The sequence below is a fragment of the Bufo gargarizans genome, chromosome 4 (genome assembly GCF_014858855.1).
Source record: "Bufo gargarizans isolate SCDJY-AF-19 chromosome 4, ASM1485885v1, whole genome shotgun sequence".
Classification (NCBI taxonomy): domain Eukaryota; kingdom Metazoa; phylum Chordata; class Amphibia; order Anura; family Bufonidae; genus Bufo; species Bufo gargarizans.
Window position 1 is genome coordinate 526,848,835 of NC_058083.1, and position 26,335 is coordinate 526,875,169.

At 45.3% G+C, this 26,335-nt stretch overlaps 1 pseudogene; it reads left to right on the forward strand.

Annotated features, from left to right (window-relative positions):
- Nucleotides 1–26,335, forward strand: part of LOC122935550 — a 152,620-nt pseudogene that overhangs the window by 94,680 nt on the left and 31,605 nt on the right.

Sequence of the window (26,335 nt, forward strand, 5' to 3'; positions counted from 1 at the left end):
TCCCTTTTCCTCTGGTCGAACAAACCATCTAGGATAGCCTACACCACACTGACGAGGGAAAAGAGGTTTGGTGGCTTCGGCCTTCCCGATGTCCACCTGTATTACACTGCCACGCACCTAAATAGGTGCTTCTCTCTTCTTTCCCGAAGCCCCCCAAATCTATGCACAGCTCTAGAGCGAGGCCTCGTTACATACAAAGATTATCTCGTCCTGTGGGGGGTCCGTAGCTGTACGCCCTCACATTCCTTTGCCTCCCCCATTTGGAAGGGCATGCTCGTTGAATGGGCTAAACTCTATAGATCTAAAGATCTGAGATTCCCGAATCCTCGCCTCCCTCTGCACTTATTGCAAAACTTAGTTCATCCCGAGACCACTGCCCCTTCAGGTGTTTGGTATCAGTTGTCTAACCACACACTACAGGAGGTTGTATCTGCGAGTGGGGACTTGGCATGGGACACGATTCGGGCCTTGCCTGAGGTTCGAAAGCAATCCTTCTTGGCTCTCGCTGCCTTTCGCAAGGATATTGCGATTTTGAAACTCCCTCCCTTCTGCACGGAAGAATCCACCTGGCTGGAAAAGAAACTAGATATGCCGATCCCCCCGAAGAAGCCCCTGTCAACTCTCTACAAGGAGTTACTCTCTTCCACACCCCCAGTACTATCCTTTTTAGTGGCCTGGGAGAAGGAGCTCTCGTACCCCCTCTCAGAACCCGAAAAAGCATTTATCCTCTCCAACTCTCACGGATTCAGTCGTTGTATCAAAATACAGGAAAATTCCTTTAAGCTTCTTACGCGTTGGTACAAAACGCCTGAATTCCTCCATAATCTTAATCACGAAATACCCGATCAGTGCTGGAGGTGTGGAACAGAGAAGGGGTCCCTATCTCACATATGGTGGTCCTGCAGTCTAATCCGTCCCTTCTGGACACAGATTGAGAGCCTAATCGGGCGCATTTGCGGCTCCCCTATAAGGCTAGATGCGCAATTAGTCCTGCTTTGGTGCCCCAATATAACCCTCGCCCCTTCTAAAAACAACCTAAAAACAACCTACCAACGTTACTTCTAACTGCTGCCCGCCTGCTAGTCCCTCTGCTGTGGAAGAACGACTCTGCACCTACGCTGCTGATGTGGCAAGAGAAAGTGGATCAGATATGTCGTTTTGAAGAACTGGCTCACTGGGAATCTCACACTCGCCCTCGTTTTCTGGACATATGGAGTCCCTGGAAAGCCTATCGCCACCCGGCGTCTTGAAAGACCCTGTCATGATCTGACTGACACCGCCATTATTGAACCCATCACCCCCCCTCCCTCCCTCTCCCTCCCTCCCTTCTTCTTGTTTGGTATTTCTTTATCCCTGTCCGTTGTCCTGTTTGTCTATTTGTGTTCCCCCCCCCCCCCCTTCATTTGTTTGACTTTTGTGATATTTGATTGCACTATTCTGATGCCATCTGCGTATGGCGTATGCTGTACTGTGGCACTTTATATCTATTTGTTTTCTCAATAAAAAGAGATTTGGTTAAGAATATAACTACTATAATACTGCCTCCTGTGTACAAGAATATAACTACTATAATACTGCTCCTATGTACAAGAATATAACTACTATAATACTGCTCCTATGTACAAGAATATAACTACTATAATACTGCTCCTATGTACAAGAATATAACTACTATAATACTGCTCCTATGTACAAGAATATAACTACTATAATACTGCTCCTATATACAAGAATATAACTACTATAATACTGCCTCCTATGTACAAGAATATAACTACTATAATACTGCCTCCTATGTACAAGAATATAACTACTATAATACTGCTCCTATGTACAAGAATATAACTACTATAATACTTCTCCTATGTACAAGACTATAACTACTATAATACTGCTCCTATGTACAGATACAGATTTAACAGGGCAATGATACCATCATATGGGATATTTTTGGGGAACCTAGATTGTGAGCCCCATTGGGGACAGCCTGATGCTAATGTTTGTATATAAATAAATAGCGGACAGTCATAGAATTTAACCCATTCATTAGAAAACTATAATTTCTTCCCTGTATCTTTTTCAGAGGTCTGGGTCACGGCGCATTTGGAGAAGTTTATGAAGGTCAAGTATTGTCTGGTCCAAATGAGCCGCCCCTGAAGGTCGCTGTGAAGGTAAATTATGGGGATGTTGATGGTATTTGTATTTCATGGACTCCACAGTAGATGATGGACAGTAGACGACCATTCATGGTGGATCAGCACTTTTCACATTATTTTCCTTAATTTTTTTATTTCTTTTAATAGCTCAATCTTTAACTAGAATATTTTATTTCAGTTGTGTCTGAGCCCGGTTACACTCCCTTTTATATAGGGGAGATATAACTTGTAATTACTAGAAGATGCAGTGTGGGTAGTAGTGGCGTTCTTTTTTTATTCAATTTTTTATTTATTTATATTTTTGTTGTTTTTTTGTGTGTTTTTTTTACACATTGCTGCTTCCTGATCTGTAAACATGGTACCAATTGAGCTCTGCATATACAGCAATAGGGCAGGCCTGGGCAGTAATAAACCACCTCCGAGTCCTGCCTTCCCTGGCAATGGACTCCCCGCTCCTGCACCTGCACAATCCTGCAAGGACTTTCAGGAGTCACATTTGGACCCACCAGATATTTAAAGGGGTTCTGCAAAAATTCTGCCAGACCTGTGAAGGGAATCTTACTGACGTCCTTGCTTCCCGGCATCGGCATCAAGCTCCTTCTTCTCCTGGCCTGAGATGCTCTGCTGAAAGGGAAGCCTGACACCGCCTGTGGACAGTGGCGTGCCTAGGGTGTTTGGCACCCGGGGCGGGTCCTTTCTCTGCCCCCCCCCCCCAATACTTTAAAACAATTGTACCCCCCTCACAGTAGTATTGCCCTCATTGTACAACCTTCACAGTAGATTTGTACAGATGTGTGCCCCCTCACAGTAGTTATGCACGCACTGTGCCCCTTTCACAGTAGTAATCCCCTCTTTGTTCCCCCTTCACAGTATTAATCCCCATTGTGTCCCTCTTCATAGTAATAATCCCCATTGTGCCCCTTCATAGTAATAATCCCCATTGTGCCCCCTTAATAGTAGCAAGCTAGTAATGCCCTCTGTGCCCCCTCCATAGTAGAAATCCCCATTTTGCCCCTTCACAATAATAATGCCCACTGTGCCCCTACACAGTAAAAATGCCCTTTGTGCCCCCTTCATTGTAGTAATGCCCTCTGGCTCTGTGCCCCCTCCATAGTAGAAATGCCCATTATGCCCCCTTCACATTAGTAATGCCCTCTGTGCCCCCTCCATAGTAGAAATGCCCATTATGCCCCCTTCACATTAGTAATGCCCTCTGTGCCCCCTCCATAGTAATAAAGTCCTCTGTGCCCCCTCCATAGTAATAAAGTCCTCTGTTCCCCTCCATAGTAATAAAGTCCTCTGTGTCCCCTCCATAGTAATAATACCCTCTGTGACCCGTCTGTATTTAGAAAACAAAAACAAAAAATACCCTCAGTAACTACTCACCTTGTCCCGTTCCTGAAGCTCACAGTCCTCTCTTCCCTGCAGACACAGATCGCGCTGCAGCACGGTGTGGGCGGAGCTCATGCAGATTTCTGGGCTGCAGGCTCCGCCCACACAGGCTGGCAGAGCGATCTTTGTCTGCAGGCTGAATGGTGGAGCGGAGAGAAGTCTTCTTCTTGGAGGAGCGCGGGGAGCTGAGCGGTGAGGGACAGGACCCAGCTGGCTCCCCGCTGAGAGCCGACACCCGTTCAGTATTTGGCGCAGGCATTGTGTGGGAAGGACGCTCGCCGGCTGCCAGCTTCCTCACCATGCCTGTGCCTAATACTGAATGGCGCAAGATTTCCCCCGCGCACAGGGGCGGCACAGGAGGATGCGAACGCTGCCTGGCCCTGTCAATCAAGACTTGGAGGGCGCGTAATGAGGTGGGAGAACCGAGCTTCTAGGATCAGGAGCGATGCCCCCCGCCCCCCTCCCCCTCCTGCTCCTAGAGGCTAATTTGCATATTATAATAGTAAGAATTCTGGAGTAACGGGGGCATGAATAATCACAAGAATAGCAGAGTCAGGTGCAGCTGACATGAGCACATCGCTAATGTCCGCCAGTTTAATAGTGGAAATTCTAGTGACAGAAACCCTCTAAAGTCGTCCTGCTCTCTGCAAGTGTTGGGTGTTTCTTGCTCTCATTTTCAGCCTCTGTGGGCAGTGGCCTAGGGGCGTCCAAATTTCAAGGGTATCCCTTTTTTTTTTTTTTTCTTCTAATAGATGTGAATCCTTGATTTTGGCTACGGCTGTGTGTGTAGTGCAGATGTGTAAGTATGCGGTGTATGTGTTCATATGTTTGTGTATAGTTAGTACCTGACCCTGGTGCCATGCGCTCTCGTCAAGAGCCAGGTGAGTTGTGTAGGACTCCCAAAAATCGACATGACAACCCCGATAATGGCGGTCATGTTGCTTGTCAACCAGGAACGGCTATAACTTTGAGGAACGGCTGATGCACATTTTTTTTGCAATTTGACAGAAAATAAATCAAAAGCTTCATTTCCTGGGACTTTTACTTTATTAGTCGGGAAAGGCCTTAAAGGGCATTTCCACCAAACGTAAAGTAAATCAGAGTCTGCATCAGATCATTACTTGGGAGACGGACACAAAGCGGCGACGTCTCGTTTTTTTCTTTCTTTATTTTTTTTGCTTTTTGTGACCGTTGATCGACGACTTATTTTGAGAAGCGGCTTCTTGGACCATAAATCCAGACGTAAGTCGGTCCGAACCGCGCCGCAGACCAAAGTTATTGTCAGGTCCTTTTGATTAAAGTAGTTAGAGGTCCAACATCCTCCATAAAAGCGCGGTACACAGGAGCCATCCATTACTCCTCTCTGCCGCTGCATTGACGCGACTCCGGAAGCAGGCGCCTGCTTAGTGCCGGCTCATAAAACGTCCTGTCCGCTGCGTCTTAAATCACGGGAAGAGTTTGGCAGGTGCGCTCCTCTTCTCCATTCTCTTTATGTTGGTGTCTGATCGGGGGGGTATTACTTCCTCCGATCCAACTTGTTTCCTTTTACTTTTAGAAGTTTGCAGATAATTGATACCAGTGAAGCACCGCGCCGTGATTGCAAACAGAAGGCATAAAATCGACCCTGTAAAATATATATATAAAGTAAAAGAAACAGTAGACGGTTGTAAAACATCCCCAGAGCCCAGAGTAACTGAGCTGAACCCATATAACGTTACAGGCCCAAGACCTTTGGAGAAACTTTCAGCGCTAATCATTGCAACTTTCTGGTATAGTTTTGTTTTTCAGTTTCTCACCACCTCCGCTTGCTGTCAGTAGATTGAAATATCCTTGTTTTTTCGCCCAGAGGCTCAGGCTGCACCATCTGTTACAATTGTATCCAGTCTAAACAATCCTCTGCGAGGTGAACACATCATTGTTACAATGTATCAGTCTGGAGCTCGGGCTGCGCCTGTATATACATTGTAACAAAACCTCCCCTGTAAGAAATGTTTAGGTCTTTTCAGGTGTGCAGAGTGTAGACAAGAATGTACCCATTCACTGACTTCAAGCAGAAATCTTGAAATGTTAATGAACTGAAACACAAAGTTTAAGTTTTTTTGCTGTGATTACAATTTAATTAAATGAAAAACAAAAAAAAACATATCTGCTTTTTCTCCATGTTTATTACATTGTACTACTATACTCACGCAATGGTAGCAAACCCTGTGAGAAATGTTAGGTCTATACCAGATTTTAGCCTCTGGAAGTCTAGACTTCATCCATAGCAGGCACTCTCAATCACGTGCTGTGTCTGGTAGAGTGCCCCCTAGTGAACCCCAAACGGTCATAAACCCAAGACATCCACAGCAGGACACCGTTATACTCCTATAGTTCTAAATGGAGGATCCATCATCGGTAGTTTGTTGACAGTTTCAACTTGAACTCAGAGATAAAGCTACCAAAAATGCCGACTTGTTCATGGTTTCCTTGTGGCAATCTGAACTTTAACACAAATTAAGTAAAAAAATAAATAAAATAACAAAAGTTCATGAAGATACTGTCAGGGACGTAACTAGACATACGGACGTCCCCGCGACGGTGGGTGACAGAAGATCTGTGAGACTGGCAACACGTGCTTTGATCTGACAGGTTTCCTTGTGGATCAATAGACGTCTGTGTTGTCTCTGACACTGGCCACATCTCTAACCTCCAGGTGTTGCTATTGTGGTCATTTAACTTTTCTTATTTATAGTTGCTTCTCCCACAATGCTGTTCTGTTTATGGCTTCAGTGGTATCTGTAGTCTGCTGGTGTTTAGTTCTCGGCTGAGTTCCTGTTGCTGCCATAACTATTGGAAAGTTAAGTGTTTCCTTTCCCTTTTGTATTTTGTTTTGGTTTATCTGTGTGTTGTTTTCCCCCCTGCCCTTTGTTGTAGGCCTGAGGGAGACTCCTTTTCGTCCTTCCTTTCGGGAGGAACAGGTAGTCTTAGTCCTGTCACTATCGCCAGGGTCTTATAGGGTGAGTTAGGACTCTAGGTACTCCTGCCTATGAACTCACCTACCTTTGGGGTCTGTTCATACTGATAGCCAGTCAGGACTGTGACTAGGGATTTGACTAGGAGGTCTCCTTCTTTCTTCTCTAGCTTTCAGGCCTTGTTCCCTCTCCTTCTTCGTCCGGTGTGGGGTCACCCTCCCACACATGGGCTTGACAGATATGCTGCAACAATTTTTCAGGATTTTACATCTCTTGACTACAGAGCTAATATTAAAGCAGGGTGGCACTCCTGGCAAGTGGGTATAGGGGGTGTGGAGAGAAGCTCATCAGACCCCCTAAATACTGATCCCTAGCAACTCCTGAATAAATGTAGACCCCAGGAAATTTAAAACTGACCCAGGGCGTCCCCATAGATACATTTTGTCCCCAGATTCCCTAAATGAATTTAGACCCCCTCTTAATAACAGAGCCCAGGCACTTGCCCAGCTACTTCTCCTGCTGATCTCTCCTGCGGCTATAGGACCTTCACAGGTCATGTGACTCTGAAGATCCTTCATCAGGTCTTGACGGAAGCTGCACAAAGTGGTTTTATTGCATTTTTTTGCCACAATTCTCATCAAAATAATGCACAATAAAACAACAATGCACTTTAACATTTTGGGCAAGGACTCGTTGCACAAAGCAATAAAGATGCAATTCTCCTAAAGTGTTTGTGCAGTACCGCCTGCATTGTAATCCGCCATTGACACAGTGACTTCGGTGAAAACCGTGCAATGCTTCAAGCCTCCTGTGGTGGCGCTACAGAGAAATCGAGCACTTGCTGCTAGGTTCCTGCGCAGATTACAGCTGATCGTTGGATGTTAGGGCAGAAGGACTCTGCGTAATCAGGTAACTGTCGGGAGACCCATCTAATAAAATTAGATTACCCAAAACGGCAAACCTCTTTAATAAAAAGTGGAGCACCGCTTTAAAATTTAAATCCAGGTGAAGGTCCAATGACACAATGTATCAGTTTTACCCAGAGTGTTACCTATTTTTCACTAGAGCCCTCCGGATTCTTCCAGCTGTGACAGTCCATATCCTAGGCGGGGGTCTATGTGCCTCTGGGGGTTGGGGGTCTGCACATGATTCTGTGTGTGATCTGATGAACATTCTACAACGTTGCAATTGCAAAACCAAGAAAGAAAAGTTGTGGAAATCACAGAATCGCTAGAAATGTTATCGAAAATGGAAACAAAATATTCAATCTTTCAAACTTTCAGACTTGCGTCTTCTTTTTACCTCATTGTGCCAATATTGTATGAGAGCGAGCGATGGACGTCCTACTCACAGGTCGCTGGTACAAAACCTTTCTGTTTCTTTTATTTCTTTACTTCATTCCAATATAAAATGGTGCATCATGAGGGACGCTGAGCCCGACGTCGTTCACACCTCCTCCCCTCCACGCGACTCGTGCGCAGAGGTAGAGGGGGAGGTGGGGTAATTATAGCACCAACAGCTGATACATATCTGCAAACCATATCCTTTTATACAAAATACACAAAAGCCGTAAATAACCCTAAAACACAATCATACAAATGCACTAAAGCTGCAAATTTTATTTAACCCTTTCACTATCCAAAAGGTCTCCCTTTGTAACAATCTCCTACTGTTATCCTCCTCATGGACTTCACTTTTTACTACCTCCAGAACCTGCCACCTGATGGGCCCGATCATGGTTCACCTCCACTGTATATGGATTCCCCTCCGGGACGTCCTATCGTGTCCTGTACTGCCTCGCTGCTGCAGCCTCTAGAGATCTCTCTGGACTCTTGTTTGCAACAGATTGTAGGTAGTTTTGACAGATGTCTGAGAGATACTAATGATTTTTTGGGATAGGATCGATAGAATATGGAATTTTTCACCGCCACTGTATCCATCTTACTTTCCCTTGAGCTCCTTCCTAACGCTGGACTTATGCTCATTGATTCTGATCCTTATAGCCCGAGATGTTTGCCCAATATATATCTTACCACATGGGCATTTCAAGCAATACAGTATATGACGTTATGTGTCTCCCTGTGTGGGGGGCACCACAGCGTCACCTTTAATTACAGCGCTACAATTCCCACAGCTCAGGCCTTGCGGGTTACAAGGAAACTCTGTCTTTCCATATTTTTAGGGCGTATGTCACTTCTAATCAGCATGTTATTCAGAGAGGCACCTTTTTTATAGGGAAAAAGGGGGTTATTAACAAGCATTCTCCCAAATTTTGGATCAGAACTAAGTACCCCCAAATATTTCAGAATGACCTTTTTTATTAGTTTAGAATGTCGATCATATTTGCAAACATACACAAATAGTTTATTTTGCTTCTCCCTCTTTTTAACCTGTCTGATGTCCTGTCTTGTTTTTTTACCAACATCTATTCCAATTTCAGTCACCTCTTTCTTATTATAAGGCCCCTTTCACACGGGCTGCGTGAAAATCGCAAGCAAGTGCGGATGGGGTGCGATTTTCACGCACGGTTGCTAGGAGATGATCAGGATGGGGACCCGATCTTTATTATTTTCCCTTATAAGGGTTATAATATATATAATGCGTTTTGCACGCGCGTGTGAAAAATCGGCATGTTTGGTACCCGAACTTCTTCACAGAAGTTCGGGTTTGGGTTCAGTGTTGTGTAGATTATTTTATTTCCCCTTATAACATGGTTATAAGGGAAAATAATAGCATTCAGAATACAGAATGCTTAGTACAATAGGGCTGGAGGGGTTAAAAAAAAATAAAAAAATAATTGAACTCACCTTAATCCACTTGTTTTCGAAGCCCGGCTTCTCTTCTGTCTTCTTCTTTGATGATCTGTGAGGAAAAGGACCTGTGGTGACATCACTGTGCTCATCACATGGTCCGTCACATGATTCATCACCATGGTGATGGATCATGTGAAGGACCATGTGATGAGTGCAGTGATGTCATCAAAGGTCCTTTACCCAGGTCCTGAAGAAATAAGACAGAAGAGAAGCCGGGCTGCGCAAACAAGTGGATTAAGGTGAGTTCAATTATTTTTTAATTTTTTTAACCCCTTCAGCCCTAATTTACTTAGAATTCTGTATTCAGAATGCTATTATTTTCCCTTATAACCATGTTATAAGGGAAAATAATTTAATCTACAGAACACCGATCCCAAACCCGAACTTCTGTGAAGAAGTTCGTGTGTTTGGGTACCAAACATGCCGATTTTTCACACGCGCGTGCAAAACGCATTAAAATGTTTTGCACTCACACGGAAAAAATCGCGCATTTTTCCACGACGCACCCGCATCTTATCCGGCCCAAATCAATGACGCCCGTGTGAGAGAGGCCTAACCCCTCTGTATGAATGTAATAACCATCAATAAGCTATTTTTTTTCATATTCTTTGTGCTAGATATCCTTCCGGCTCCTAGGGATACTAGAAAAAAATTTCAGTGGCACGGTGGCTGGAATGAAGCAGCAGGTTATTTCTATCTGTGGTCTTTGTGAATAGCGTGGTCTCCAATCCTCCCTCTACGCGCCGTAATTCCACATCCCAAAAAATGAATAACATTTTCATCATAACTCAGTGTAAATATGATGGTATTATGACTCTCGTTTAAGGCTACTTTCACACTCGCGTTTGGTGCGGATCTGCACAGACGGATCCGTTCAGAGAATACAACCGTCTGCATATGTTCAGAACGGATCCGTTTGTATTATCTGTAACATAGCCAAGACGGATCCGTCTTGAAGACCATTGAAAGTCAACAGAGGACGGATGCGTTTTCTATTGTGCCAGATTGTGTCATAGAAAACGGATCCGATTGACTTACATTGTGTGCCGTTTGGCTCAGTTTCGTCAGCCTCCAAAGCGGAATGGAGATGGGACGGAGGCAAACTGATAGATCCTTTTTCATTCAGAATGCATTAGGGCAAAACTGATCCGTTTTGGACCGCTGAGCCCTGAACGTATCTCACAAAGGTAAAGCCAAAACGCCAGTGTGAAAGTAGCCTAAATGTAGAAGGGAAGATGCATCACCCCTCCAAAGCATGAGCACGTAGCGAAGCCACGTGGACGATGTGTCCAAACCAACCATACAGAATACATGACGTGTCTCAAAGGCTTCCATGAATATATTAGGCCTCTTTCACACTTGCGTTGTCCGGATCCGGCGTGTACTCCACTTGCCGGGATTCGGAAAAAACGCAAGTGTACTGAAAGCATTTGAGGACGGATCCGTCTTCAAAATGCTTTCAGTGTTACTATGGCAGCCAGGACGCTATTAAAGTCCTGGTTGCCATAGTAGGAGCGGGGGAGCGGTATACTTACAGTCCGCGCGGCTCCCGGGGCGCTCCAGAGTGACGTCAGAGCGCCTCAAACGCGTGGATGACGTGCCATGCGATCACGTGATCCATGCGCTTGGGGCGCCCTGACGTCACTCTGGAGCGCCCCGGGAGCCGCACGGTCGGTAAGTATGCTGCTCCCCGCTACACTTTACCATGGCTGCCAGGACTTTAGCGTCCCGGCAGCCATGGTAACCATTCAGAAAAAGCTAAACGTCGGATCCGGTAATGCGCCGAAACGACGTTTAGCTTAAGGCGGATCCGGATCAATGCCTTTCAATGGGCATTCATTCCGGATCCGGCCTTGCGGCAAGTGTTCCGGATTTTTGGCCGGAGCAAAAAGCGCAGCATGCTGCGGTATTTTCTCTGGCCAAAAAACGTTCCGGTTCTGAACTGAAGACATCCTGATGCATCCTGAACGGATTTCTCTCCATTCAGAATGCATTAGGATAAAACTGATCCGGATTCTTCCGGCATAGAGCCCCGACGACGGAACTCTATGCCGGAAGACAATAACGCAGGTGTGAAAGAGCCCTTCGTGAAACTCGGACCTGCGGAGGGCCCCATCGAAGTCCCCCGCAGCTGCAAGTAAAAATCACTATCAAACCGAAAATTATTTTTGGTCAAAATAAATTCCAACAAAGTCATCAGAAAGCAAATAATCTGGTTATTTAACCTAGCATTGCGCCTTAACTGTTCACATACATTCGAGTCCCTCCTCCTGCGGGATATTTGTATTTAAACTCTGGACGTCCAATGTGCACCGGTCCCTAACATCGCTGCTGTTTATTCCATCGATCCTATCCAAAAATCATTAGTATCTCTCAGACATCTGTCAAAACTACCTACAATCTGTTGCAAAAAAGAGTCCAGAGAGACCTCTAGAGGCTGCAGCAGCGCGGCAGTACAGGACACTGTAGGACGTCCCGGAGGGGAATCCATATACAGTGGAGGTGAAACTACGGTCGCCCGACAGTTTTATGATCAGGCCCGTCAGGAGGCAGGTTCTGGAGGTAGTAAAAAGTGGAGTCCATGAGGAGGATAAGGCCCCTTTCACACGAGCGAGTATTCCATGCGGGTGCAATGCGTGATGCGAATGCATTGCGCCCGTACGGAATCCGGACCCATTCATTTCAATGGGTTTGTGTACATTTGCGTTAGTTTTCGCGCATCACTTGTGCGTTGCGTGAAAATCGCAACATGTTCTATATTCTGTGATTTTTCGCGCAACGCTGGCCCCATAGAGGTGAATGGAGCTGCGTGAAAATCACAAGCAAGTGCGAGTGCGATGCGTTTTTCACGGAAGGTTGCTAAGAGATGTTGTTTGTATACCTTCAGTTTTTTATCACGCGCGTGCAAAACGCATTAAGGCCTCATGCACACGGCCGTTGTTTTGGTCCGCATCCAAACCCCAGTTTTGGCGGCTCGGATGCGGACCCATTCACTTTAATGGGGCCTCAAAAGATGCGGACAGCACACGGAGTTGCTCCGTTCCGTGGTCCGCAAAAAAAATATAACCTGTCCTATTCTTGTCTGCGTTTTGCGGACAAGAATAGGCAGTTATATTGATGGCTGTCTGTGCCGTTCCGCAAATTGCAGAACGCATACGGACGCCATGCGTGTTTTACGGACTGCAAAACACACAACGGTCATGTGCATGAGGCCTAAATTGCATTTCACCCGCATGATAAAAACTGAACGCGATCGCAGACAGAACTGCATGACTTTGTTTGCGAAATTGAGCATTTTTCACTGAACGCATTCGCAACGCATCTAGACCTAATCCGCACACGCTCGTCTGCAAGGGGCCTAACAGTAGGAGATTGTTACAAAGGGAGAGCTTTTGGATGGTGAAACTCCAGTCTTTAATACCTAAAGGGTTAAATGAAATGTGTAGCTTTCGGCCTCTTGCACACAACCGTATGGCTTTTTCAGTGTTTTGTGATCCGTGTTAAACAGATCCGTTTTTTGTTTCAGCAGTGTTTCCGTTTCTCCGTTTGGTTTTGATTTTTTGCGGATCGCAAATGGAAACGGAAACGTGGCATATACAGTATACAGTAATTACATAGAAAAATTGGGCTGGGCATAACATTTTCAATAGATGGTTCCGCAAAAATGGAACGGATACGCAAGACTAAGGGATGCATTCCGTATCCGTTCCGTTTTTTTTTTTTACAGCCCCATTGACTTGAATTGAGCCACGGAACGTGATTTGCGGGCAATAATAGGACATGTTCTATCTTTGAACGTAAAAACGGAAATATGGAAACGGAATGCATATGGAGTACATTCCGTTTTTTTTGCGGACCAATTGAAATAAATGGTTCCGTATACGGACCTAAAAAAATGGACCGTAAACGAAAAAAAAAAACGTTTGTGTGCAGGAGGCCTTAGGCCTCTTTCACACTTGCGTTGTCCGGATCCGGCGTGTACTCCACTTGCCGGAATTACACGCCGGATCTGGAAAAACGCAAGTGAACTGAAAGCATTTGAAGACGGATCCGTCTTCAAAATGCGTTCAGTGTTACTATGGCACCCAGGACGCTATTAAAGTCCTGGTTGCCATAGTAGGAGCGGGGAGCGGGGGAGCGGTATACTTACCGTCCGTGCGGCTCCCGGGGCGCTCCAGAGTGACGTCAGAGCGCCCCACGCGCATGGATGACGTCATCCATGCGATCACGTCATCCATGCGCGTGGGGCGCCCTGACGTCACTCTGGAGCGCCCCGGGAGCTGCACGGACGGTAAGTATACTGCTCCCCCGCTCCCCGCTACACTTTACCATGGCTGCCAGGACTTTAGCGTCCCGGCAGCCATGGTAACCATTCAGAAAAAGCTAAATGTCGGATCCGGCAATGCGCCGAAACGACGTTTAGCTTAAGGCCGGATCCGAATCAATGCCTTTCAATGGGCATTCATTCCGGATCCGGCCTTGCGGCAAGTCTTCAGGATTTTTGGCCGGAGCAAAAAGCGCAGCATGCTGCGGTATTTTCTCCGGCCAAAAAACGTTCCGGTCCTGAACTGAAGACATCCTGATGCATCCTGAACGGATTTCACTCCATTCAGAATGCATTAGGATAAAACTGATCAGGATTCTTCCGGAATAGAGCCCCGACGACGGAACTCTATGCCGGATCCGGACAACGCAAGTGTGAAAGAGCCCTTAGTGCATTTATATGATTGATCACTTTCATGTTTTAGGGTTATTTACGGCTTTTGTGTATTTTGTATGAAAGGATATGGTTTGTATACGTATTTTTCGCCCTATAAGACGCACCTAGGTTTTTGAGGAGGAAATAAGAAAAAAAATATTTTGAACCAAAATTTCTGATGATTTGAATAGTTTAACAATACCTACAGGTTAGATATGCTGATACTACAGTGAGCGGGGCCCGGTGTAGTAGAATACAGTGACTGCACCGGGCCCCGCTGCCATTACAGAACCAGATTCCGGCCCCCAGCCACTCCTCCCTCTCAACCTATTCACCGGACGGTCGCAGCATTCGCCCCATAAGACGCACTGCTATTTTCCGCACACTTTTGGGGGGGGGGGGGAGAGTGCGTCTTATAGGGCGAAAAATACGGTATGTATCAGCTGTTGGTGCTATAACTACCCCACCTCCCCCTCTACCTGCACCCATGAGTAAGGGGGTGTTCTCCCGAAACGTCGCGTGGAGGGGAGGAGGTGTGAACGATGTCGGGCTCAGCGTCCCTTATGATGCACCATTTTATATTGGAATGGAGTAAAGAAATAAAAGGTTTTGTACCAGCGACTTGTGAGTAGGACGTCTATCGCTGACGCACAATGAGGTAGAAAGAAGACACAAGTCTGCAAGGTTGAAAGAAAGTTCTTGCTGGGTTAAGCAGAGCTCCTGGTGTGGACTTGTAATTGCTACAGGTGACTGAAGTTCTTCATATTAAACTAAATATTCAAAACATCTCAATTTATTCAGTATGGAGTACGAGCACCAGGTGCAGGAACCTACGCACTTACACGTCCTGGCAGCTATCAGTGAGGCTATCAATGGTGGTCTGAGGAATGTTCTGCCGTGCTGGATGCCTTCGGACACGCAAAGCATCAAGATCCGCTGCTGGCAGCTCCCTTTGCAATTGCCAACCAATGACGTCCCAGATGTCCTCGATGGGAGACAGGTCTGAAGACACTGTGGACCATGGTAGCACGTTTAGGTCATGCAGGCGGCTCACAGTAGCACGAGCAACAACCGGCCTGGTGTTGTCTTGCTTAAAAATGGTTCCTGGGACACTTAGGAGAAATGGCCGTACTACTGGTTCCACACCCAAATCCAAGTAACGCCAAGCTCTTAGTGAACCTGAAATGTAGACTAGAGGGGTTCTGGCTATCATCATTTATGCCACCTCATACCATAATCCCGGGAGTAGGACGTTGTGTGATGTTCCCTTGTGAAGGCCTTTTCATGAGGTTGCCCACCTGGTCTCCAGACCTATCTCCGGCTATCATTGCATCCAAGAAAAAAGTGGGACTCCTCTCTGAAGAGGACAGACCTCTATTCCAGCCTCCATTGCCGTCTTGCTGTCCACCATGATCAGGGGAGCCACCACCAATGAGGCGAGGTGAGGCGATTGCCCCAGGCAGCACCAGGTAAGGGCCGGAGGAGGGCAGCAGAAGGGGGGTTATCTGTTTCTGCAGTATAGTATTGGGAAGCACAGTATGTGGCGCTGTATTACCCTGTATGTTATGTAGCTCTGAATGTAATATTTTCCAAGTATGTCTTTAACAGTATGGCTGGAGGGAAGGGGTTAGGTTAAGAAATTGTCATTGGGGGTTGGGGCGGCGTTTCAGTTTTTGCCTCAGGCAGGAGAAAGGCTAGGGGCACCCCTGACCATGATAGCCATCGAAAATGGTGACATGAGGTCAATAGAGCGCCTGCAGATGGACGTCTGGCTTGTAGACACTGTTTGCCGCCCTAGGTTTGGGATGTGACGTCCAATTTCTAATGGATCACTACACGCCATTCTTCTAATCAGACCATCCATCCGGTTCTCCTCTGTGCACCCCTCGATGTCATTCCAGTTCCTCATTATTCTCCCAACCGTTGGGACACACAATGTAGCAGAGCGCTGACATCTCGCCCTAGGTGCATAGTGATCCGTTGGAGTGACAAACCAAGGCCACTCAGTTCAAGGATTCAAAGTGTCAATGAACAGGAGGCATCACAATCATCCCTCATAACCTGAGCCGATTTTTGAGGTTTCATTTGGCTTAAAAACTTTTATGCCCCTCCAACTTGCCGCAGATTGGAGCTAGGTGCTTGAAAATGTCATCAGCTGCAGATCTTAGTGTTACCTGCTACATCCTAGATTTGCATAATGGCTTATCCTTGTTGGTGCTGCAATTTTAATTTTGAGGAGTCGAATTAGGATTTGAGATATGCAAAATAGTATTCGGAGACAACTACTAACATATACTGAGATAAACATACAGATTGAGCAGAGCTGAGTTGGTCACCTGGCATACTCATTATAGTATCGCAAACTGTTGTGGTTTTGCATGTAAGCCTATCATGGTATGTTATTGAGCTATCACGGTGCACCAAAAAAATGACAAACCCAGCTCTGCTGTATCTGTTGCTTTAATTTGTATTTTTTCTCAGAGACCTTTATACATTTGTTAGAATAGAGGGTAATAAGTAATGGATGCGGCTGGCTGCTGATGAGAGAGGATGGTGTGATGAATCTGAATATGAAGTACGTGCCGAGCATCTTGTCTGCAGTTTGTCCTTTTTTTGAAGTCGTCAGACTGTCAATACATTGAATTCTATAGATGCCGACTCAGCACCAGGGCGAACGTCGGTTTTACCGTAAGAAGGTTGTTTCAGTTCAGGGATTTTGATCATTTCTTGACAGACCTCTGCCTTCATGGTCGCTGTCATGTAAGGTCTTTAAAGAGGACAATTCCTTTTAGATGATGTCAGCACAAAATGTTTTTCCTGCAGCTGCCACAAGGGGGAGCTCCTCACAGCCAGAATGTATCTATTCCTATGGCTCTGTATAAGGGAATCACAATTCTGCCCCCATGAAGATAGACCATGAAATTAATCAGCAGAGAAGCTTGGATTTACCACTTAACCACTAGGAATAATAGATGCTAACTTCTATCCCACTCCACCCCTCCCATATATTATGTATTACCAATAACGATCATTGAGTATCACGTATTTACCACCAGACCACCAGGTGTATTAGGTGCTAACCTCTAACCCATTCTAGACTCCCCAGGTATTCAGAAATACCAATAGATTTTCTATCCTCGAACATCACAGATTTACCACCAGACCACCAGGGAAATTAGGTGTTAACCTCTAGCCCACTCCAGACCTTCCCGAACAATAGGTATTACCCATAACTACCCTCAAGCGTGACATATATACCACCAGACCACCAGGTAGGTGTAAACTTATAACCCACTCCAGATCTCCCCAGATATTAGTCATTACCCATAAGTATCCTCAGGTATCATAGCTTCACCACTAGACCACCAGGGAAATTAGATGTTAACCTCTAGCCCACTCTAGACCTTCCCGAACAATAGGTATTACTATCATAACTACCCTCAAGCGTGACATATATACCACCAGACCACCAGGTAGGTGTTAACTTGTAACCCACTCCAGATCTCCCCAGATATTAGTCATTACCCATAAGTATCCTCAGGCATCATAGCTTCACCACTAGACCACCAGGGAAATTAGGTGTTAACCTCTAGCCCACTCCAGACCTTCCTGAATAATAGGTATTACCCATAACTACCCTCAAGCGTGACATATATACCACCAGACCACCAGGTAGGTGTAAACTTATAACCCACTCCAGATCTCCCCAGATATTAGGCATTACCCATAAGTATCCTCAGGTATCATAGCTTCACCACTAGACCACCAGGGAAATTAGATGTTAACCTCTAGCCCACTCTAGACCTTCCCGAACAATAGGTATTACCCATAACTACCCTCAAGCGTGACATATATACCACCAGACCACCAGGTAGGTATTTAACTTGTAACCCACTCCAGATCTCCCAGATATTAGTCATTACCCATAACTATCCTCAGGCATCATAGCTTCACCACTAGACCACCAGGTGTATTAGGTGTTAACCTCTATCCCACTCCAGACCTTCTGAGATATTAGGTGTTACTCATAACTATCTTCAAGCATCACAGATTTACCACCAGGGATATTGTCAATCTCTAGCCATGTCTATTCTTGAACATCACAGATTTATCACCAGACCACCAGGGAAATCTGATGTTAATTTGTAACTCACTCCAGACCTCCCCAAATATTAGACATTACCCACAACTGTCCTCAGGCATCGTAGATTCACCACCAGACCACCATAGATATTAGATGTTTATCACTAACCCATTCCAGACCTTCCCAGATATCAGGTATTATCTGTAACTATCTTTGAGCATCACAGATTTCCCAGCAAACCACCAGGGATATTAGGTGCCAACCTCTTATCTACTCCAGACCTCCTCAGATATTTGGAATTAGCCATGTCTATCCTTGAACATTACAAATTTATCAACAGACCACCAGGGATATTATGTGTTAACCTCTAACACACTCCAGACTTTCCCAAATATTAGGTACAGTATCACCGATAACTATCTTTGAGCATCACAGATTTACCACCAGGGATATTAGATGTTTACTCCAGACCCCATCAGATATTTGGAATTAGCCATGTCTATCTTTGAACATCACAGATTTAACACCAGACCACCAGGGATATCTGATGTTAATTTCTAACCCACTCCAGGTATTATGTATTATCCAAGACTATCCTTGAGCATCACAGATTAACTACCAGACCAGCAGGGATGTTAGGTACTACTAACCCATAAACCACTCTAGATCCTCAGGGGTATTGCCAATAGTACAATGTGTGATGTGGAGGATTGTTGGGATGTTTTCTTTTAGGATAGTCTATGTATAACACCTATTTTCCTCTGCTGTAGACTCTCCCGGAGGTTTGCTCTGAGCAGGATGAACTGGACTTTCTGATGGAGGCACTGATTATCAGGTGAGCTGCATACACAATACGGCATCATAAAATAATGTTATACGAGTGGTGCAGTGAGTTATGTCACTCCCATCATGGGACCCAGAAAGATCGTTCTTCTCTACTCCTTTCCTTCTCTGGTCCTTAGAAGAATAGGGACTGGGAAGTGTCCGATCCTCTGAGACTATCATTGTGCTTTTCTCTACAGTAAATTCAACCACCAGAACATCGTGCGATGCATCGGAGTGAGTTTACAGGCCTTGCCCCGCTTTATTCTGCTGGAACTTATGGCTGGTGGAGATCTGAAGTCTTTTCTCAGACAGACGCGACCAAGACTGGTGAGAGAGGGAAGGTTGTAGGATACAAAACGGATAGGTTACAACATCGATTCTGTGCCTAAAATATACTTATAGATTATTAGGAAATTAAGAAAGTTATCAGTTCATTTTGGATGTATAATTTATTTAGTAATTTTCAGAAAGTCAGCACTATCTGTACCTACATCATTTATGGGGAGAAACAGGCAGGCAGTACTATCTGTACCTACATCATTTATGGGGAGAAACAAGGAGTCAGTACTATCTGTACCTACATCATTTACAGGGAGAGACAGGGAGGCAGTACTATCTGTACCTACATCATTTACAGGGAGAGACAGGGAGGCAGTACTATCTGTACCTACATCATTTATGGGGAGAAACAGGCAGGCAGTACTATCTGTACCTACATCATTTATGGGGAGAAACAAGGAGGCAGTACTATCTGTACCTACATCATTTATGGGGAGAGACAGAGAGGCAGTACTATCTGTACCTACATAATTTACAGGGAGGCAGTACTATCTGTACCTACATCATTTATGGGGAAAAACAGGGAGGCAGTACTATCTGTACCTACATAATTTATGGGGAGAAACAAGGAGGCAGTACTATCTGTACCTACATCATTTATGGGGAGAGACAGAGAGGCAGTACTATCTGTACCTACATAATTTACAGGGAGGCAGTACTATCTGTACCTACATCATTTATGGGGAAAAACAGGGAGGCAGTACTATCTGTACCTACATAATTTACAGGGAGGCGGTACTATCTGTACCTACATAATTTACAGGGAGGCAGTACTATCTGTACCTACACCATTTATGGGGAGAAACAAGGAGGCAGTACTATCTGTACCTACATCATTTATGGGGAGAGACAGAGAGGCAGTACTATCTGTACCTACATCATTTATGGGGAGAAACAGGCAGGCAGTACTATCTGTACCTACATCATTTATGGGGAGAAACAAGGAGGCAGTACTATCTGTACCTACATCATTTATGGGGAGAAACAGGCAGGCAGTACTATCTGTACCTACATCATTTATGGGGAGAAACAAGGAGGCGGTACTATCTGTACCTACATCATTTATGGGGAGAAACAAGGAGGTGGTACTATCTGTACCTACATCATTTATGGGGAGAGACAGAGAGGCAGTACTATCTGCACCTACATCATTTATGGTGAGAGACAGAGAGGCAGTACTATCTGCACCTACATCATTTATGGGGAGAGACAGAGAGGCAGTACTATCTGCACCTACATCATTTATGGGGAGAAACAAGGAGGCAGCACTATCTGTACCTACATCATTTATGGGGAGAAACAAGGAGGCAGTACTATCTGTACCTACATCATTTATGGGGAGAGACAGAGAGGCAGTACTATCTGTACCTACATAATTTATGGGAAGAATCAAGGAGGCAGTACTATCTGTACCTACATCATTTATGGGGAGAGACAGGGAGGCGGTACTATCTGTACTTACATAATTTACAGGAAGAGACAGGGGAGCAGTACTATCTGTACCTACATCATTTACAGGGAGAGACAGGGAGACAGTACTATCTGTACCTACATCATTTATGGGGAGAGACAGAGAGGCAGTACTATCTGCACCTACATCATTTATGGGGAGAGACAGAGAGGCAGTACTATCTGCACCTACATCATTTATGGGGAGAGACAGAGAGGCAGTACTATCTGCACCTACATCATTTATGGGGAGAAACAAGGAGGCAGCACTATCTGTACCTACATCATTTATGGGGAGAAACAAGGAGGCAGTACTATCTGTACCTACATAATTTATGGGGAGAGACAGAGAGGCAGTACTATCTGTACCTACATAATTTATGGGAAGAATCAAGGAGGCAGTACTATCTGTACCTACATCATTTATGGGGAGAGACAGGGAGGCGGTACTATCTGTACTTACATAATTTACAGGAAGAGACAGGGGAGCAGTACTATCTGTACCTACATCATTTACAGGGAGAGACAGGGAGACAGTACTATCTGTACCTACATCATTTATAGAGAGACACAGAGAGGCAGTGCTATCTGTACCTACATCATTTACAGGGAGAGACAGGGAGGCAGTACTATCTGTACCTACATAATTTAGAGGGAGAGGGAGGGAGGCAGTACTATCTGTACCTATATAATTTACAAGGAGAGTCAGGGAGGCAGTACTATCTGTACCTACATCATTTATGGTGAGAAACAGGGAAGCAGTACTATGTGTACCAACATCATTTACATGGAGAGACAGTGAGGCAGTACTATCTGTACCTACATCATTTACAGGGAGAGACAGGGAGGCAGTACCATCTGTACCTACATCATTTATGGTGAGAAACAGGGAGGCAGTACTATCTGTACCTACATCATTTACAGGGAGAAACAGGGAGGCAGCACTATTTGTACCTACATCATTTATGGGGAGAGACAGAGAGGCATTATTTTCTGTACCTACATCATTTACAGGGAGGCAGTACTATCTGTACCTACATAATTTACAGGGAGAGACAGGGAGGCAGTACTATCTGTGCCTACATCATTTACAGGGAGAGAGAGGGAGGCAGTACTATCTGTACCTACATAATTTATTGTGAGAAACAGGGAGGCAGTACTATCTGTACCTACATCTTATATATGGAGAGACACGGAAGCAGTACTATCTGTACCTATATATAATTTACACAGTACTATGTTTGTAGATAGACAGATCTTTTCATATAAGACTGGAGCACATAAACATACAAACAACTTCTTACACACATTTCTGAACATTGGCCGCTGTCCGGCTCAGCATGACCTGGAAGAAAGATGTTTTTTTTATGTTCCAAGAAACTGTATTAAAAAAATATATCCGCGGCCGCTGGACAGCTTGTCCTGTGTTCTTTTGTCAGACTGGCAGAGCGGCATTGTCAGAGGGAATTACTCTCATAAATAGTTCTCAGCTGAACAGCCTCCAATTTTTTCCCTCCATTCAGACACATTAGGGCAGCGGCCTCAGCGAAGAAGAATGTTCCGCAGTCGGGACATCACATCGCATCCTGTTTATCTCTCCTGTTATAAATCACTTCCCCATCCACGGTTTTATAAACTCATCTCCATCTGATCAGATGCTGATATGGAAATTACTAATGCACAGTCTGGGCAGATTTTGCTCACGCTCCTTTCACAACCCAGATACACACATAGAAGGAAACGGAATGTAAAAATTGTGTGAGAGAATGAAGAAATTATTACCGATTTATCTCCTCCATCCGAAGTCCGAGATGTTTCAGCAACAGCACAAACTTTACTGCGATATAAATCTACATCCTGCGAGACATAAACTGAATGGAAAGTTCCCATTGTGTATTCTGTGCAGATTTCACCCCATGCTTTACAAAGGGTAAAAAGGGGCAGTAAAACTCTGTGAGATTAAATGGCGTACAGCGGATTTAAATGACAATTTTAGCAATGGGTGGGCGCACACTAACAGTATACAAAGTGCTATAGAACAAAGTGCACTCAATTAGCGCTATGTGCAAAATATAAATGAACCATCTTTATTGTACAGGTAGATTCCGAAAGAGCACACATTAAAAACACTAAAATCACAAAAAACACATGAAACACACTAAAACCAGTCCCCTATAACAATAGCTCAATATACTGGGCACAAAATAAACCTGTCACAACCAGACAGCTGAGAAGCTCTGACAGAGGCCTTTCAGAACCTCCTCCTTGAGTTTCTGTGTTGTGGTATTCAGCTCCTCCTCTCGTCAGCCTCTCTCAGCTGTCATGTGTTGGACTAATTGCTTCCCTTTAAATTCTTCCCCAGAAGGCTTTTCTGGGCGGCTTATACTACTTCCTGGAGTGTGTGTGCATGCTGACTTTGTTCTCCTGTTTGCTTCAAAGCTAAGTGTTGTACCTTTATCTGTTATTATCTGTTTGCTGGATCCCAGGTGACCCTGACTCCCTCCGTATCTTGTGTAGGGAGCCGGTGGTCGTGTCCCCTCACTATTGTAGGGTGCTCAGGGCTTTATAGTCAAGGTTCGTGGATATGCAAACCTCCACCATTCGGATCTTTGCATAGGCTGAGCAGCCAGGGAAAGTGCCAGGTCTTCTGCAGGGGTCTCCCTTGGTTCCTTAGTTTTTGGATCCAGCGAGTCGTTTATACATGTTGCTTTGCCTTGTTTCCTGTACACCGTCCGTGACATTATAAGCCGCCATAACCGTCTCAAGCATGGATCCGGTTTCACTTTTGGCTGAACGCTTCCAGGGTCTTTCATTGGAGGTAGCTGATCTCCGTAAGACTTTTTCTCAGCTTTAAGTGACCGGTTCAGCTTGCGTTCATGGAGTTTGTTCTGAGCCTAAGATCTCGCTCCCAGATACGTTCTCCGGGGGTAGTGAGAATTTTGTGCGTTTTAGAGAGGCTTGCAAACTCCATTTTCGCCTTCTTCCCCACTCCTCTGGTGATGAGGAACGGAGGGTGGGGATCATTATATCGCTGCTCAGGGGTAACGCTCAGTCCTGGGCCTTTTCGCTGCCGGAGGGGGCACGGCCTCTCCGTTCAGTGGATGAATTCTTTTTAGCCCTGGGTCAGATATATGATGATCCGGATCGTATTGCTCTGGCGGAGTCTAGACTATGTCTCCTATGCCAGGGTAAACAATCCGCAGAAATATACTGCTCAGAATTTCGGAGATGGGCAGTTGATACTGGTTGGAATGATGCTGCGCTCCGAAGTCAATTTTGCCATGGTCTTTCAGAGGGATTGAAAGATGCATTTGCCTTTCATGAGAGGGCTATTTCTTTGGACTCTGCTATGTCTCAGGCCGTTCGTATTGACAGGCGTCTTAGAGAGAGAGGAGAGATCTCTCCTTCCTGTCATACGCAGTCCCAGGACAGTGCAGCGGTCCCATTCTGTGCGCAGGGGTCTCAGTCGCTGTCAGCCCCTTCTGAGCAGGAGCCCATGCAGCTGGGGTTGATTGCCTCTGACAATAGAAGATTCAGCCCGCATGGGAGGGTTTGTTTTTGTTGTGGAGGTATAAATCATTTGGCAAATATTTGTCCCTCTAGGAGATTCAGGCAGTTTTCTGGGAGTAATAAAGAAACAAACAGGAAAAAATCTTTTAAAAATGTTCCGTCTGTTACTATTGGCAGGGTTGAGGCGGAAATTGAAGGTTTTCCATTTGCTTGTAGTTCCCGTTTTGTCCTGCCGGCTAGGGTGGCGCTAGAGAGCAAGAACATTTTTTGTGAGATTTTTGTGGATAGTGGAGCAGCGGTTAATCTCATTGATAATCAATTTGCGATAACTCATGGTTTCCAGGTGCGCACTTTGGGAAAGGATATTCCTGTTTTTGCTATCGATTCCGCTCCACTTTCTCAGAAATCATTAAAGGGCATAGTTCACAATATCCGTTTAATTGTGAGTGATGCTCATGTTGAGGATGTGTCATGTTTCGTCCTTAGCGGTTTGCCCACCCCGCTGGTGTTGGGGCTGCCCTGGCTCACTAAGCATAACCCCACCATTGATTGGCAAGCGAAGCAAATAAATGGTTGGAGTGACTTTTGCAGAGAGAATTGCCTCATGACATCTGTTTCTGAGGTTGCTACTAAGACTGTACCATCTTTTCTCTCTGAATTTTCGGATGTCTTCTCTGAGAGTGGAGTTCAGGACTTGCCCCCGCACAGGGAGTACGATTGCCCTATTAATCTCATCCCAGGCGCCAAACTGCCTAAATCTCGTTTATACAATCTTTCCCAACCTGAGAGGATCGCTATGCGTGCTTATATCTCTGAGAGTCTGAGAAAGGGACACATACGACCCTCGAAGTCACCTGTTGCCGCTGGTTTTTTCTTTGTTAAGAAAAAAGATTGTTCTTTAAGACCTTGTCTGGATTTCAGGGAGCTGAACAATATCACAATTCGTGACCCTTATCCGCTTCCTCTGATCCCGGACCTGTTTAACCAGGTTGTTGGGGCTAAAGTCTTTTCCAAATTAGATTTAAGAGGGGCATACAACCTGGTCAGGGTCAGAGAAGGGGACGAATGGAAGACGGCCTTCAATACCCCTGAGGGCCATTTTGAAAATTTGGTTATGCCTTTTGGTTTGATGAATGCCCCAGCCGTTTTTCAGCATTTCGTGAACAGCATTTTTTATCATTTGATGGGAAAATTTGTATTGGTGTATTTGGATGACATTTTGATTTTTTCTCCCGATTTCAAAACTCATAAGGAACATTTACGTCAGGTCTTGCTCATCCTGCGGGAGAATAAATTATATGCGAAACTGGAAAAATGTGTGTTTGCGGTTCAAGAAATTCAATTTCTGGGGTTTCTTCTCTCCGCTTCTGGTTTTCGCATGGACCCCGAGAAGGTCCGCGCTGTGCTTGAGTGGGAGCTTCCTGAGAATCAAAAGGCGCTGATGCGTTTTTTGGGCTTTGCCAATTATTACAGGAAGTTCATTTTGAATTATTCTTCTATTGTTAAACCACTCACTGATATGACCAGAAAGGGGGTAGATTTTTCTTCTTGGTCAGTAGAGGCGCGTAAGGCTTTTTCTGATATCAAGGAGAGTTTTGCTTCCGCTCCCATCTTGGTGCAACCTGATGTTTCGTTACCCTTCATAGTTGAGGTTGATGCTTCTGAAGTGGGTGTGGGGGCGGTCTTGTCTCAGGGTTCCTCTCCTGCCAATTGGCGACTGTGTGCCTTTTTCTCAAGAAAACTCTCCTCCGCAGAGAGAAATTACGATGTGGGAGATAGGGAATTGTTGGCCATCAAGTTGGCTTTTGAGGAATGGCGCCATTGGCTAGAGGGAGCCAGACACCCTATTACCGTATTTACGGACCATAAAAATCTGGCCTACTTGGAGTCAGCCAAGCGTCTGAACCCGAGACAGGCCAGATGGTCGTTGTTCTTTTCTAGGTTTAATTTTGTTGTCACGTTCCGCCCTGGAGTTAAGAATGTGAAGGCAGATGCCCTGTCACGTTGTTTTCCGGGAGGCGGGAATTTTGAAGACCCGGGTCCCATTTTGGCTGAAGGTGTGGTGGTCTCTGCTCTTTTTCCTGAATTGGAGGCAGAGGTGCAGGCAGCCCAGT